Source organism: Meleagris gallopavo, chromosome 1 (assembly GCF_000146605.3).
Source record: "Meleagris gallopavo isolate NT-WF06-2002-E0010 breed Aviagen turkey brand Nicholas breeding stock chromosome 1, Turkey_5.1, whole genome shotgun sequence".
NCBI lineage: Eukaryota > Metazoa > Chordata > Aves > Galliformes > Phasianidae > Meleagris > Meleagris gallopavo.
In genome coordinates, this window is record NC_015011.2 from 122,037,170 (window position 1) to 122,053,124 (window position 15,955).

General features: G+C 41.0%; 1 protein-coding gene across 2 annotated transcripts in view; it reads left to right on the forward strand.

Annotated features, from left to right (window-relative positions):
* MID1 (midline 1) overlaps window positions 1-15,955 on the forward strand; it is a 240,041-nt gene that overhangs the window by 103,507 nt on the left and 120,579 nt on the right. The window lies entirely within an intron of this gene.

The following is a 15,955-nucleotide window of genomic DNA, read 5'->3' on the forward strand; positions in this document are numbered from 1 at the left end:
TCTTTCCCTTGCCCTCTTGTAAAGTAAGTTTCGGGGGAAAGGGAAGCATAAGAGATTTATTTATTTCGATTTTGAAATTTTCCTTGCCGTGCTGGTCGCTGTGCGCCTGTTTAGGGGGCGAACGGCGTTTGAGGGATCCGTAAATCAATTCCCGCTTGCTGTGGCTTGCATGCATTGTGTGGGCTTGTCTCCGTGACATGGAAAAGGAAAGGGCTCGCTGTGTTATAGGGCTAAACACGCCAATAATTCAGCCTAGGGATAATTTATTAAACTGCTCTGCGTGAGCTCCTTGCCTGCCAGTGCTTTAATCTTCTGATTGCTTTAAAACTTGGTAGTTTCAAGCTGTCTTACAGCCTCACAAAAGTACTTTAAGATGGGTTTTCTAGTGAATTTTTTTCCCAAGATTATTCAAATGAGGCTTTTTTCTATTCACCTGAAGGGACAAAAGGAGCTTTTATTCTCTTTCCCCCAGTTAAAAGGAACAGTGGCGAGATGGTTTTGATTCTCACTGCTCCTAGTTTTGCAACAACAGTTAGAGGAGCCCGTGGGAGCCAGGCAGGCTGGTGGGGCCAGATTTAAAGGCTGAATCAGAGATCTGTCCTACTTCACAAAGCCCTGCCAGTCTGCTTCCGAATCTTGCACTTCGTACGTTATTTTCTAGGTAGCTAATGGGTAAATGCGAGAAAACGAGAGAAGGTACTCTTCTGTATGGGTGTTGCTCGTTCAGCTCGCAGTGGGACTTTTAGACCGTATGCCTTGGGATTGTGCGTGCAGATTTTGCACCTGTAGTGCAAACGGAGCGTTTGTTTTGTGTTTGCTTTCTGAAAGCGTGGTGGGAAATCACAGCTTCCTCACTCTACTCTCCTGAGTGGAGAGAGGTGGTGAAGGGAGAAGGCAGGTGAGGGAGGGGGAATGGTATTTCCTTCTCCCACCAGACGATAACATACTCCTGTTGTTTTTAAAAGGGAGGGAAATTCTTGTCCTTGCGAAGCCAAATGAAGGGCATTTTGTATACCGCGTACCTCAGGTTGGTCAGTCGAATGCACGCAGTCATCAGAAGTCATTATCGCCGCAAGAGGGTACTTTGGCACAGGGGGTTGTCAATGGGGAATAGAGAAAGAAGCAGTTGCAGGCTGACAGTAAAGAAAAGCAAAAAAAGTAAAACGCTCTGGGAAATGCGCGCTTCGCTCACCTGAAGCGTTTGGTTTTATGTCTTACTGAGCTTCGTGTAAAACAGAGAGAAGAAGGCGAACGATATTACGGAGCCTGGTTACCCTGCCTCCCGCTCAGAGGGAAGAGGTGAGGGAGGGGGGAGGCGTTCCGCCTGAGGAGCAGTGCAGGCACAGGCACAGCGCTGGCTCCTGCATGGCCCGGCACGCCCGGGTCGCCCGCCGCCCGCCCCAGCTGCTGCTCCTCCTGGAGAGGCAGGGCCAGCTGAAGGGCTGCCAGAGCTTGTTGAAACACCTGCCCCCGAGTGCGGTTTCGCACCCCGAGCCAAGGGAACAATTTAAAAGTATTTCCCCGGGTCTGGTTGCTGTCTTGTGCACAGCTATTTTCGGTTTGGCAGGGGAGCGCTGGGTGTGCTGGAGGGGCTGGTGGCCGGGGGGTGGCTGCTTGTTTGGGTGGGAGCTGAGGGCTGGGGCGAGCCATGGACTGTGTGGGGCTGTTAGGGAAATCCTTATGGCAGCAACTTGGGAGAATGAGCATCACGTGCGCTTGGAGCCCGTGCTCCTGTCTGTAGTTTCCCATTCTTATGGGAAAGAGGAATGTGCAGATGGCTTTCCTGTTGGCCCATGTACTGCCCTCCTGTGCAGAGCGCCAAGCTCCTACATGGTGTCCTCTCTCCCTTTCTGTCCTGTTGCCTTCCTGCCCTCCCCAGGTGCTCCCATCTCTGGCTTTACATCAGATGGTGCAAGGGTGGAAGGGGCTGACTTGACTCCCTGTTTTTATATTGGGTTCAGAGACCAGCTGCTCCCACTGGAGATGATCTTGGTGGCAGCTACAGCTTAACTTGGGGCTGAAGAGTTAACTGTCATGCAGGTGGCACATTGCTAGCCCTGGAATAGAACTGTATATTGTGCTGGTTACTGAATTGGCCCAAAGGCAGCAGGTAGATACTGAACAACAGCATACCTGATACAAATGCACTGATCTCCTCAAAAGAGTATGGGAGTTACTGTAGAAATGTAGTACGCAGCTTGTTGAGCAGGTAAGGTTCAACCAACTTTACCACTGCACCAAGCATTGGTTCTGAACAGGTTACAGGGGTTGCCATAGGATGCTGTGTTGAGGTTTGTAAATGAGACAGGTATAAAAAAGCAGTCATTTTTAGCTGATTATTGAAAACCTCAGCAAGAGCTGTCTCCTTGCTGCCTGATAGAAATAATCGCAGAATGGCCAGAGTTGGAAGGGACCTCAAGGATCACGAATCTCCAACCCCCCTGCCACATGCAGGGTCACCAACCTCTCCTTTTAATACTAGACCAGGCTGCCCAGGGCCCCATCCAACCTGGCCTTGAACACTTCTAGGGACAGGGCATCCACAACTTCTCTGGGCAGCCTGTTACAGTACCTCACCATTCTCATAGTAAAGAATTTCCCCCTGACATCCAACCTAAATCTTCCCTTCCTCAACTTAAAACCATTTCCCCTTGTTCTGCTGTTATCCACCCTTTCAAAGAGTTGAATAATAATAAAATGAAAATGATAATAAAACAATAAAATAATTATTAGTAAAAAAAAATAAAAAAAAATAATAAAAATAATGACCTTGCATAGAGGCTTCAGTAAATATGTGCCTAAGCAAGGCAACGTGCAAGTGATGGAGACTTCTGAGAAGGTGCTCAGCCTTGGTGTGCTGGAAGGCGGCTTTTTGTGGCTGGAGGCTGTTGCTGATTGGATTCCCTTAGTTTGCTGCAGAACTGGAGAGGGCACTGTGAGCTCTGTTTTAAGTTCCCTAAGCTCACTTCATGGAAAAACAAATGTTTGAATTTTAATACATCATTTTCACTTACTTTCACCTACAGCAAATCCCTGAAGAGCAGCTTATGGGAGTGTCCTGACGACAAATGCAACTCCTTGCCTCGGCCTCTTCCTATTGAAGTTCTGTTTGACTTTGATCTAGGCAGAGTTGAGGCCTCCATCACAAAAGAGGTTTAACAAAATGACTGTTAACTGGCAGGCCACCTAAAAATGAAAAACTCCTTTCTAAGACGGACACATAAGGCCATAGTTATCATGACTGCAGTCATATAGCTTTTAGTGTATATGCAATTCACAAAATGAGTAAATGCTGCATACAGTTTCAGTGAATAACACATGCAAAACACAGAAACATCCCCTTTGCTTACAGATGTTTAAGTTCTTAGCATGTGTTTCTTATTTCCTATTTTCTTTTGCATACCTTTTAGAATTTTTAATGTGTTCCTCAGTGAAAAAGCTGTTTTCTTATCCTGGGGTGTTCTAATCCTCAGTCTTGCTTCAGGAAACTCTCTTTAAAGTTCCTCCTGGGATATTTTGTTGTTTGTTTGGTCTGTAAGGGAAGAATAAGCATCTCAGAGAATGCTGTTTTCTTCTTGTTTTGTGTGTATACCATGCAGAATAAAGAAAACAAGTGTACAGAGTCCACAGGCAGAGAGTGTATCAGTTAATTAGTGGCGGGGCATTGCTCCTTAGGAAGCCTGGTGAGGATTTGGGGTGTGTGTGTGTGTGTTGTCTGCCTCCTTTGATCACTTCTGTGGTAAATAGACATGCAGTGTAGCTATGGCAACATGTGCTGTAAGTTGGTGGGAACAGAGGGGATGGGATCACCGGACAAAGGGCAGTTTGTTAGAGTGGTTAGTTCTGATTAGAAAAAGGTGGCACCAGTCAGGGCATTTAAAAACATCAGTTTTGCAAAACACAAATGTGTGTTACCAGTTTCAAAGTAGCATTTGTTTCTGTAGCGCTGAAGGAGCAGATCATGTGGAAGATTGGGGAGGGGGAGGAATAATAAAAAGCAGAAGCAAAACCTTGTAACACTTCAGAATGCAAGTATATTCATGCTGGACATCCTTCTGGTTTTGCTGCAGAGTGGATGCATTTTGCAAGAATGCATTTGGATTAACTAAATTACCACAGATAATATGGTGTTTTAAAAATAAGACTTTAATGATGTAATGATGATAGCCTAAGGTTTTCTATTACGTCTGGTCCTTTCTCCAATCCCTCAAAATACGATGTTCATTTTGAGATCAATGCTACTGTACCTATTCTACCTGTAGAGGTCAGACTTGAAGTTCTCAAAACCTTCACTCATTAGAATTTCAGCCTAAAGCTAAGCATATAAAACAACGAAACTGGGCACAGCCACTTTCCTCATTAACTTTGTGGGATACTCTTAATATTGGTTCATCAGTATCGGGTTATTGAGTAACGCGGCATTTCTACAGCTTGAAAGACACCAAAATTCAGCCTTCTCTCCCAGCTTGCAAAGCCTGGCGCAGAGCTTTTATTAGTGCCTGAATTATTTAGATGCGTATCTCGCTTTCTGATCCCCAGCAGGCCTCCTGCCTTTGATGGGGCCTGTCTCCGGCCCTCGCCTCCCACCCGGCACTGGGCCCCGCTGGCTGACTCCTTCCCCCACTGCCCGTCCCAGGGCTTCCCCACAGGAGATGGACTGAGGCAGCAGCACAGAGCGCTACGGCAGTTCTGGAGCTCTGCAAAAAAAAGTTGCCTGGGCTCAGAGTCCATCTGCAAAGTTGTACCAGAGGTAAGGGGTTTACTGCAGCCTGGGGTGGAGGAAAATGAGCTGCTGGGAATGAGGAGTTCGTGGTGGTGAACACTCAGGGGATGGGTATGCTGAAGCTAAATGGAAAGACAGAGAAGCAATTTGGGCTGTCTGAGGATGAGGGCTGAGCTGGGAGAGAGGAGCGGATTTCCCACACAGCCCCATGAATAGCCTTGTGAGCGTGTGCTGGGGTTTGTTCGAACAGAGTTTCGGACTTGTTAGGGTACGATGTTCTTTAGCCTCTCCTTGGACTGGAAGTCTTTTATTGCAGCTTGGAGCTTGTAATGCTTTAGCAAGCTGTGAGGAATTACTATATATCCCCAAGATCCCTGCCTGAGAGCTGGAAAAGGCGCTACAGGGTAGGAAGCTGATTTTGATCTCTTTCCTAAGCAATGAGAATAGCTCTTAATTCTTTAAAATTCTTTCCTATTTGTTGTCATCTCATGGTTGTTTATCATTATATCTTCCCAGGGGGATGTGGGAAGACTAACAAACTGGCAAGTAGGCTGTATTTGTTTGGCTCCAAAGTAGGATAAAACTTTTCTGGTTACATAAGTGTTGCTAAGAACAATTTTAAGGCAGTAAAACAAATAGCGGAGTTCAGGCTTTTACTCCTGGCTTAGTGGGGCAGTAAATGAAGAGATCCACAAGGCTGGTAGGATTTTTCATTGCAGTTTGACAGACGGTAACAAAAACATTTTTGGAGGGGTATTTCATGGCCTCAGAAAGGAGCTAGCGAGATTCTGATACTTGCACCACGTGTTGGGGTGGGGAGACCAACCTTGTGCATGTGCCTCCAGCAGCACTGACGGCTGCCTGTTATACTTTGCCCCAGTTGCCATGCTGCCTGGGCACCTGCAGTCTCTGGCACTGCCTGTCCGCTGCTGTAAAGGATGTAAAAACTGGGAAGAACAAAGCTCTCTGTCGCTGCTTGAAGCTTTCTGGGGTACCAGAAACACTGGAGAGGATTGCCCCTAGTGGAGCAGCCTCATGTGGGACGTGTGGGCTGGAATCCCAGCCCTGCACCTGCTTTCTGTCCTGAGCAGGTGTCCATGACTAATGGCATTAACTTGGCTCTTTGGGCCTCCAGGTATTTAATTACTGAACAGTCGCAGCGGGGCACTGAGGCCCCTCTCCACCAGAGCAGCAGGTTGGGCTCTCATCTGTGATACCAGAGAGCTGCTGTGCTACTTTTAGTCAAACAAAGCAAGAGCTTGCTCAGATGAGACCTCTGACTGTTTCTGATACCTTCATTTTTGTTTTTATTTTTCCTTATTAGAACTATTCTGAGAATTTGCTGGTAGGCTGGTCCTTTCTTTTAAAGAGTTCTGAGAAGTTAACCTCTTCTGGCAAAATGGTTCTAAAAAAAATCATATATTCTACAATCATTGTCCCACATGGAAATATGAATTTTTTTTCTTCCTGTTTTACTTTGATTTTTCTTTCTGAGAGGGAAATGGAGACATCAAAACAAGAAATGAATAAAAAAAACACAGCAAATGCACCTATCTATGCATTTAGAACTGGAGTTGCAAATCCAGCATTTTATCATAAGAGTAGCCAGCATCAAAGTTTCAAGGTATTCTCCATCACTAAAGGAGCTCTGAAAGTGCTGGAGGAGGATTTATCACTGGAATGTATGAGTTGTTTTTATTTCAGTTTGCCCTCGAGGTTGTGCCTTTACTGCAAAATCTATATATTCCACAGGAAGATTTAAGCTCCATTGACATTTTCTGCTTTGGGGACCAGCAAGGTCTGTCTGATTCCTGTCTCAGCTTCTTTCCTCCCCAGCGAGCTCCAGCTCCTTGGCAAACTGGGGCCTCAAGCATTCAGCCTTTCATTCTCCAGTCCCACCTCAGCTCTGGAAGCAGTGACACAGGCGTGTATTGCTCTCACTTCTCCTGTTTCACTTTTTCTGGAAGTTTGTGAGGCTTTAGACAGAAACCTACGCAACTCTGTTTATAGTCTCACTGCAAAACACGTGTGCTGTAAATCTGATGTGCAGAGGAACAGCAAGAGGGAAGGGGAGGCTGCCCTGGGTAAGGAGAAGGGTTGTCCCTCTGAGAGCACTATGTGTGGACAGAGCGCTTGGGCAGGTACATTTCACAGCCGAGAACATGGGGTACTCACTCTGTATTTTGATTCAGCCTACTGTAAAGTGGTATCAAAAATCAGTGTGCACTTTGCTAGATAATGCACATTAGGTATGCAGACAAACAGTACGCAGCTTAAGAGCTTAGATTTTGACCTGTGTGCAGAGCTCCACTATTTCACCAGCTTTGGTAGCATCTACTGAAGCAAGTGACTGTAAAAAGTTAATAACTTCATTTCTAACTGGATAACCTCAGAAGTATAGATTAGGCAGAGACTTCAAACTGGGAGCTAAGCAGTTCAAAAGTGCACTATATTGTTTTGGTCTAATTAACACAACATGGTGATAAGACATTAAAGCAGAGTGACAACACTATACATTGATAACAGGGGACATTAATGCCTGCAGACACAGTCTACATTGTAAAAATCTGAAAAAAAGCTTATTATGTTAGATAGGTCAATGTGATTTGACCTAGTTTTGCTTTGCTGCTTGGAAATTATGTCAGTATTAGTTATGTCATCTCCTTGGATGAGCAATTTAACATCCTTTTTGCATTGCACTGTTGTCCTAATATTTTATATATATTTACCTACTCTCTAAAAGGATCCTTCAGGCTAATTCCAGAGATCTAGGAAATGATGATACAAAACCAAACCTCCTGAAATTGAATTCTTTTATGCATTTCCTCTGCGCAACAAATAGGAGTGATTTTAGTCACAGTGAAATTGTATCTACAAAATTCGAAATAAATCTTGTCCCTCTTGCCTATAAAGCTCATTAAGTTCCTAAATAAAGAATGACTATGCTAATTCACGTATTCATACGCCTTTCTCATGAAGATTTTCTTTGACTAGAAAATAGATTTATTAACTTTACCTGGATACTCATGTAGAATAGAGTGGATTAAAGGAACCATTACACATGCTTTCCCTGGGAAATGTAAGGTCTCACCTGAAGTCATCTGTACTTTTCTTGGGAAAACTGAGTTTTTTCTTTTAGTCTTGAACAAAATCACAAGGACTTCCCTTCATATTTATGTTACGTTGTGCATTTTTTTCTTTCTTTCTTACCATCTGGACTTGTAAAGCAAGACTTTGTATTTGCCGGGGCTCAAATTCTGGTACATCAGGGATCAACTTCAGTATTAAATGCTACTGTTCTTTGTTGTAGTGGAAAAATAATCTGTTGCGCTATAGCCAATATTGTTGAATGCTAGAAAGGGAGGATTCTTATCTCATCCTTTTACCTACATACCTACAGCTGTGTCCCTTACTGCCGTGTCATCACTGTAAGGTATTGCATGTTTGCAGTTTTGCTTCTTAGCCTTGTTTGATCCAAAATGAGTAACTCTGATGCCTGATTTTACCTCTTCTGAAGCAAGTGGAATTGCTGAGATGATGGATTTTCCTCTTCAAATTACTGTGTTATTCAAGAGGTAAACTGTCTCCCTTTTGACAAACACTGAGCACATCAGATGAGAACATGAGAGCAAACTTAGGCTTTCTTTCCTGTTTTGGGGAGTTTGTTTGTTCATTTTAATTTGATATCTTTTCTTGAATTGCAAGAAATTTGTACTTAAATTTCAGCTTGCTCCTTGCAGTGGTGAAATACACTATTAAAGTAAGAGCTGTACAGTTTTTTCACTATCTCTTCACAAAAGCATCAAATCTTCAAAAGGTCCCACTTTGTCAGAGTTCTCAGCTCAAGTGAAAAATTGAAATTGTAATAGCTGTATAAAATCTTTGGGTATGCTTCAAATGCAAGTGCTCTTAACATCGCTTGTTAACCAGCTTAATTGGAATGAAAGCCCAACAAGAGCAAGTGCAGTGCCTCTTCTGAGCTACAGCATTTGCTCTTGATCCCTAATTAAGCCTTGTTTCTGAAGGTTAAAAAATCCTCCCATAATATAACTCTCCTTGAATGTCTCATCTGCAAGAGAAACTGTCATGAGAGAAGTATGCTGTTCCCTCCTCCTCCCTTTAAAGAAAATAAGATGTAAACTGCTTATGAACGATTAACAAAGACTGTAAATGAATATAATGTATCCCTAGAGCAGTATAAGCCCAGGTAATGAATATCTTGTTTGTGTTTGTACATTGATTATCCAAGATGGTGATAAACAAATGAGAAAAACCTCTCTCAACCTCTAACTGCGGTTATGGGAAAGAGATTTTTTTTCTTACATACTGGGAGAATTTCCTTTGAAAGCAGCTCATGCCCATTGCTTCTTGTCCTGACAGCAGGCACTCTTGGGAAGATAGTAACTCCATCTGCTCTGCAACAAACTTTTTAGATATTCAAGAAGTGTGATTAGATCCCCCCATGGCCCTTATTTTCTTCAGACTGAGAAAACCTGGTTCTTGCAGTGTTTCTTCTTACGTCAAGTTCCCTAGCCCACTAATTACACCAATGGTCCTTCAGTGAGCCCTTTCAAACTTCGTCAATGGAGGGAACCAAAAATGGATGCAGTATTCCAGGTGGAGCCTAAGAAGTGCCTAGTAAAGTAAAATAGCCATATTCCTTGATTTACTGACTCCTCTTCCTGATGCAGCTTGAGGCACTGCTGGCCTCCTTCCCTGATATGGAACACTGGTGGCTTATGTTCAGTTTGCTGCCTCCCACGGTCCCCTGCTCCCTTTCAGCAGAGTTGATCCTCAGTCCACAGTCTGCTCTGCTGCTTGGGATTACTTCTTTCCAGGCACAGGACACTACATTTATCTTTGTTAAAGCTCATGTTAAGGCTGTTAAGAAAGTTAGTTTACAGCCTCTAGGAGAGGCTTCCCAACTGAGGTAACAAAACCAAAACAAAACCACACTTTCTCCCTTTAGCTTGATGTCACTGCATGATTGCCCACAAAAGGCTTTAGTTACTTTTCAAGCGTTATGTGTCTTTCTAGACTAGAAATCCTGGGGTATTAGGTCATGGATCTTGCATAATTTGTGTATTTCTATGATATTTTTCTATTGTCTGTTTCCATGAATTTATACCTGTAAATATTGTAGTCATTAGCTTTAGGAAGACAGATTGTGTCTCTGCGGTCTAGAAAATCTGGAAACTGTTACGAGACTAAGCAAATTTGTGGAGAAATGCACATTATTTCCCAATTTGTCTGGAGCTGAGGTGGGTGTGCCTAAAGAGAGACAAGAGTGCTGTTTTTTCCATAGAGGTGAAGTCTGCATGTGTTGCTTTAGTCCAGTGATTTTTTTTTTACCTCTTTGGGTCAAACCTCACTGCCCCGTTTCCGTCTCTGCTTTACTATTTCTGTTACTGCTCCCTCACTTCCTTGTCATCAACTCCTGCTCTATCACTAGGTATATGGACAGCACTGGAACTCACAGGAGTTGTAGAGTGAACACAGTGGGAAGAGAGGTATAGTGCAGAAAGAGGCAAAATGCTATCTCCATCTCTTTCCTTTTCAAATGTGCTTTTAACCTCACTTGGGAGGTAGGCTTTGACAGCTTGGGATTCCTGCCCTGGTTGATGGGCAGTTGACAGTTTGAGCATTGCAAACAAGAAGAAAATTGATATCTTTTTCTTTTTCCGCACTCTTTGTTTAAATAGAATCAAAAAATGGTGTGGGACCTTAAAGACTGCTTAGTTCTATCTCCACTGCCATTGACAAGGATGTCTTCCACTAGATCAGGTTGTCCAAAGCCTCATCCAGCTTGGCCTTGAACACTTCCAGGGATGAGACATCCACAGTTTCTCTGGGCAGCCTGTTCTAGTGCTTCACCACCGTCATTATAAAGAATTTCTGCATTGTTTCTGGTATAAGTCTACCTTCTGTTAGTTTAAAATCATTACCCCTTGTCTTATCACTACAGACTCTGGTAAAAGTCTCTCTGCATCTTTCTTACAAGACTCCTTCAAGGAGATGCTGCAATAAGGGCTCCCTGGAGCCTTCTCCAGGCTAAATAACATGGACTTTCTCAGCCTGTCTTTATAGGTGAGGTGCTCCAGCCACTCTGATCATGTTCATGCTCTTCTTCAGGACTTGCTCCAACAAGCCCATGTCTTTCACGTGCTCAGAACCCTAGAGCTGGGAGCAGTACTCCAGGTGGGATCTCACAGTGCAGAGTAGAGTGAGAGCATCGCATCCTTCAATCTGTTGACTGTGCTTCTTTCCATCATTGAACTGGAAATTTTCCTTGAAAATCTTAAGTTTGAAAATATTTTTGAGTGAAGATTTTTGGGGGTTGATGTTTTTGTCATTAGGTGATGCTATGCTGGGGTACGATTAAAATGTGTTTGCCTTTTTGAGGTACTTGAGAGGAAAGAAAGGAAGAGAAAGACAGACAGCTCTGGCTGTTTGTGCTATGCCTATTTAGGAGAAAAAGCAGCTTTCTATTTTTCTTGACAGAAGTACATTTTGAAATACCTGAGTATATTTCTGAGATGAGAGTAGTTGCTTAGAAAATAAAGTGCAGAAGTAAAGGACAGAAAGAGAACCCAAAGGGAAAATGAGTGAAAATTTCTGTGAAAAGAAACCAAGAGAAACCTGGAGAGAGAGGAAAGTTACCAATCTTTCCTTAAAATTTTGTTAGGAAAGCTGTTAGGAAAGTTCATAAACTTCGGGAGCTTGGAGGCAAAAAGAAGCAAGGCAGTGGCCAGAAAGTTAAGGAAGATAAAGAGATAAAGACCTCTGAATGCGTGTGAAGAGAGATAAAGGCAGTAGCCATTGTAGTTTCCTATACTTTCTTCATTAAACTGTCTGATCTGTCTCTTCCTGGAAGGGCCATTTTTGATGATACCTGTCCTTTCCAGGCCCCTTAGCTTTACGCTGTGGAGTTGTAATGGGATGATCAAAGGTCATCTTCTGAACAACCCTTTCCTTAGCAAGCTGTTCCTTGTGGAATAAAAAATAAGATAAACATACTATTGTGTTGGATTTTTAACATCTCTTTAACAACCTAAAAGCTTAGTTTTCTGGTCAAATTCCAATGCGTATGGCTTTTAAATCTTGAGATTACTGTATAGTGTGTGTGAATAAACTTTTTCTACTCAGAGTTGAAACCTTGCACTTGAGTATAAATTATCAGTTAAGAAGTCAAATGTGTCAATAACTATAGGAAATCTATAATCCAGACTTATAGGGCAGCATCAGTGTAAGAAATTCTGGTAAATCTTTATTTTGAGGCTCTCCTGAAAAGGGTTTCATTGTTCTGATGAAGACCCCTCTTGATCTTGTAACTCTTCCCCTGTGTGAAGAAAGACCCATTTTTACAGAAGTGACAATTTGGCTCTCAGACAGAAGAAGAAAAAAAAAACTGATGCTTTATTTTGCAAATAGATGAAAATGCTTTCTCCCAAACCACAAGCTTTTCCTAAACTATTTAATGACCACAGTTGCATGACATGTTAGTTTTTGTGATAACTACATCTGATGTTTTTATACATCATCTCAGTTGAAAGTCTTACTAAAGAGGTGACACCAAGTAGAAGATTGTATGTTATGGATTGATTCTACAAAGTGCTGTACTTCAAGACAGATTTAAGTGCAGTTTTTGGAGGTGAAAGATTGACTGAGTTAATTCATTTTCTCAGCTTTGGATTGTTTCTGTTCAAAGCACTTAGAATTATTCATCAGAAATTTAAAGAATACGTATGATTATGTTCTGATTTGTGGATATATGCAATTTACAATTTGTATGGCATATGCACTGTAGCAAATCAAGCAAGTTAGCAGAGCTTGGAGATTTAGTTATATTTACAATAGAAGATTGTTTACTTATTCTGTTCTCTTTCTTATGTAGGGTGAAAAGGTTAAGCATGCCTTCAGGTGATAATGGACAAATTATGTAATTAATAGGGGTGTTTGTTATCCAAATCCAAAGATCAAGGATATTTACCTAGTGTGTGAGAAAGAATGATACTCAGAACAATTAACACCCAGACGAAATTTCTTGTAGTTTATTTTGGCTGGTCTATGATTGGTAATTCCCTTGGTTAATGGAATGCCCAGCTCCGTGTCAATCACCATTTGCAGAGCTTAACTGCAAATAGCAGTTATTGGTTGCATATGTTGGTCTGTCAACTCTTGTTTCAGAAATAGGATGCAAAATGGCATATAGATAAACTGTAGCAATTTGATTTTTGTTTCTATTTTGTTGTTGTTGAAAGACTCATGTTTAACAGAAAAAAAAAGTCTTAAATTAAAAAAAAAAGTACTTAGGAGGGCTCCTAAGTGCAAGTCTGCTTTTACAAAGTAGGAGAATCTCCATGACATACTACTTTGTTTTGCAGGCAAAATTTGAGAGATGTTAGGAGAATACAGCCAATTTGCATGGCTCTTGCTGCTTGTGCCCTGGGGTGATAGGTAGGAGTTGTATTAGAAGTCTTGAATGACATTCAAAATTGTATATGCTAAAAATGATGGCTCAGTATTATACTTTTGATTATTGTTGGTGATACATTCTATTAGACTTTTTTTATGGGAACAGTTGTAAGAGAAGATGCTTTTTGTGTCAATCTTGTTAGCACACTGTTAGTGATGGTGTAGTCTGGGGCATCTATGACTTTCTGGTGTTCTGTTGCTACAAGTACAGCAAATCCTTTTTTAGCCACTCTGCACTGTCTAGTTGACATGAGCTATTAACCAGAAATAAGTCTTGGACAATGATATACTGGAGAGCCTTTGGAAAAAATTGTACCTTGGTTTTGTCTGGAAAATGGAGATTATAATATTGACTTTGAAGGATGTTTTGAAGATGACAGATGTTTTTTCAGATGACAGAACCCCAAAGTAAGACAGAGTACTGCTGTTCTGGGATATACTTGGACTGAACAATAATTCTGATTGTATTAAAACCCTAAATTTGCTGTTCTACATACTGTAGACAAACAAAAATACTTATGTTTAAAAAAATGAGAAAATTAATTGAATGCATATCTTAAAACATTTCATTCAAGAAGACGTCCTATAAAATGTGTCTATTATGATGAAATTGAACTTTTCAGTAGGGAACTTTTCTGTCAGATATCTTGTGATTTATGAATGAGAGTGAAATATTTCTTGGCATTAAAGTATCTGGTGAAACAGGAGGTGAAGAATTCATGTGCATTTTTAAACCAGTTAATTTCATTGTGAAATTGAGTTGGACCAGGTGATATGAATAAGAATGTATGAAATCCAAAATATTTCAATTCTATTAAAAATACGCATATTTATTTTTGAAGTCTCCAGTAGTCAGAGGTGCTTATCCTGATTATGCATTCTGATTCTATTAATTATAATAATTTTTCAAACTACTTTTTTTTTTGTATTCATATGATAACTCTTTTCCAGAATAGATAAATATAATAAAAAATCATAATATGGTGGATAAATGTCCTTAGCCTAGGCTATATTATAATCTTGCAAAGCTACCCTGTGATAAGCATTGCAGGTACCATGTTTGTTCTTGAGCTTTTACAATAAGAAATGAACAAGTTTCTTTTTCAAATTCTTGCTACGCCTCTTTGCAGACACATGCATGTACCTTTCTAAGAAATGAAGAAAAAAAGGCGTTAAGGCATCACAGGGCATCAGCGACAGGTTATGTTCAGCTATCATTTGTGATTATCTGGAAGCAAAAACTGATGCAAAATTGAGTAGTGGTATGTAGATAAGAGCTGATTGCAATCTCTAGTATAGTTGCTTAATGCCAGCAATGATGTTTCAGTAGTTCAGGTTATAAAGAACGTCCATTCTTCAAACTCTGATTACACAAGTAATGAAATGAGTCATAGTATCTCATAAATATTTAAGTGAAATGGTATAAAAGATCTAAAGCCATAAATGCCTCTAGAATGACTTTGAGTGAGGGACATAAACTGCTGGTATCTTGTATTAGCAGGAAATTCTTTGGGAAAAAGTTGCAGATGGTAATAAGAAGTGGTCTGTGTTTGTAGAGAAGACTGCTCCACAAAATATACTCTGTATGTCCAAATCTGACCTGGGAAGTTTCTGTCCAGACTATGCAATATCAGTGTAGCTCTGAGCCTGCAACGGAGATATGTTGACCATAATTTCCAAATATTCATAGCATTTCATTTCAGTGGATGAAATAATGCACAGATGTATGGTGAAATATGCACGTGTTTTAAAAACTTGTATCAAAGGTTTTGTACTTGGTTGGTATTCTTAATATTTTGCAGGTTTATCTTTCTGTTTTACATGCAAATACAATGAGACAGGAAACCCGGTCTGGGACAGTTCGTGGCTCTGTTTCAATTTCATACCTCTGTGTTTCTGTACTGCAACTGAAGATTTACACTTCTTGTTTGTGTGGTGCTTCCCAGCTCTTCAGAGCTAAATGACATTAGCGTAGGTATGAAGTGGGTACCTAGTTGTATTGTCATGTCTGCTGCTATATCTCTTCTGCTCACCTTGGGATGAGGATGCAGATTAAATCATTTTATGCTGACAGAAAACTAGTAGCTGTCTATAATTCCCTCCAAGTGTTAAGGAGGTCAGGGAAGCCTAGCAACTGAATGGAAAGCCTCACAGAATAGTTTGGCTTCAGCTGCAGCAACAATTGCCCCAAGAAATTGTAGCAGCTGATACAGGAACTTTGTATCAGAGTGCACACAACAAGTTTACTTATCTTATTAATTGGTTTTTATGCTTTTGAGTCTCTAGAAGAGGAGATAAATAAAAGTGGATTCATAAAAGTGGATAAAAAGATTCATGCCTTTCCCAACAAAACCTTGTATAACTAATTTTTATCTACCTGTAAAACATACAGATTGACATAACACCATGAGGCTGTAGTTTTCTATATGGGACACTCTATTTAACTTAGAAAAGGAAATTGTTAATATGGCTTTTAAAAGATAATAGTGATGGAGATTATATGTACACATACGTCCACAAACTTAACGTAGGCTATACCTAAGCAGAACAATACAGAATAAAGGAAATAACAGTGAGCTTTGCTGTTGTCTGAGAAGATGTGTTTAATGAAGAAGTACTGTGTTTCAGATAGGCCAGCTACAGAACAAGGGAATGTTATGGGAGAAAGGCATCACCAATAGATTGGGAATTTTTAAGAAAACTGTTAGACTTTCATGCTACTTTTAAATCTAACAGTACTCTTTCTCAATCTCATTA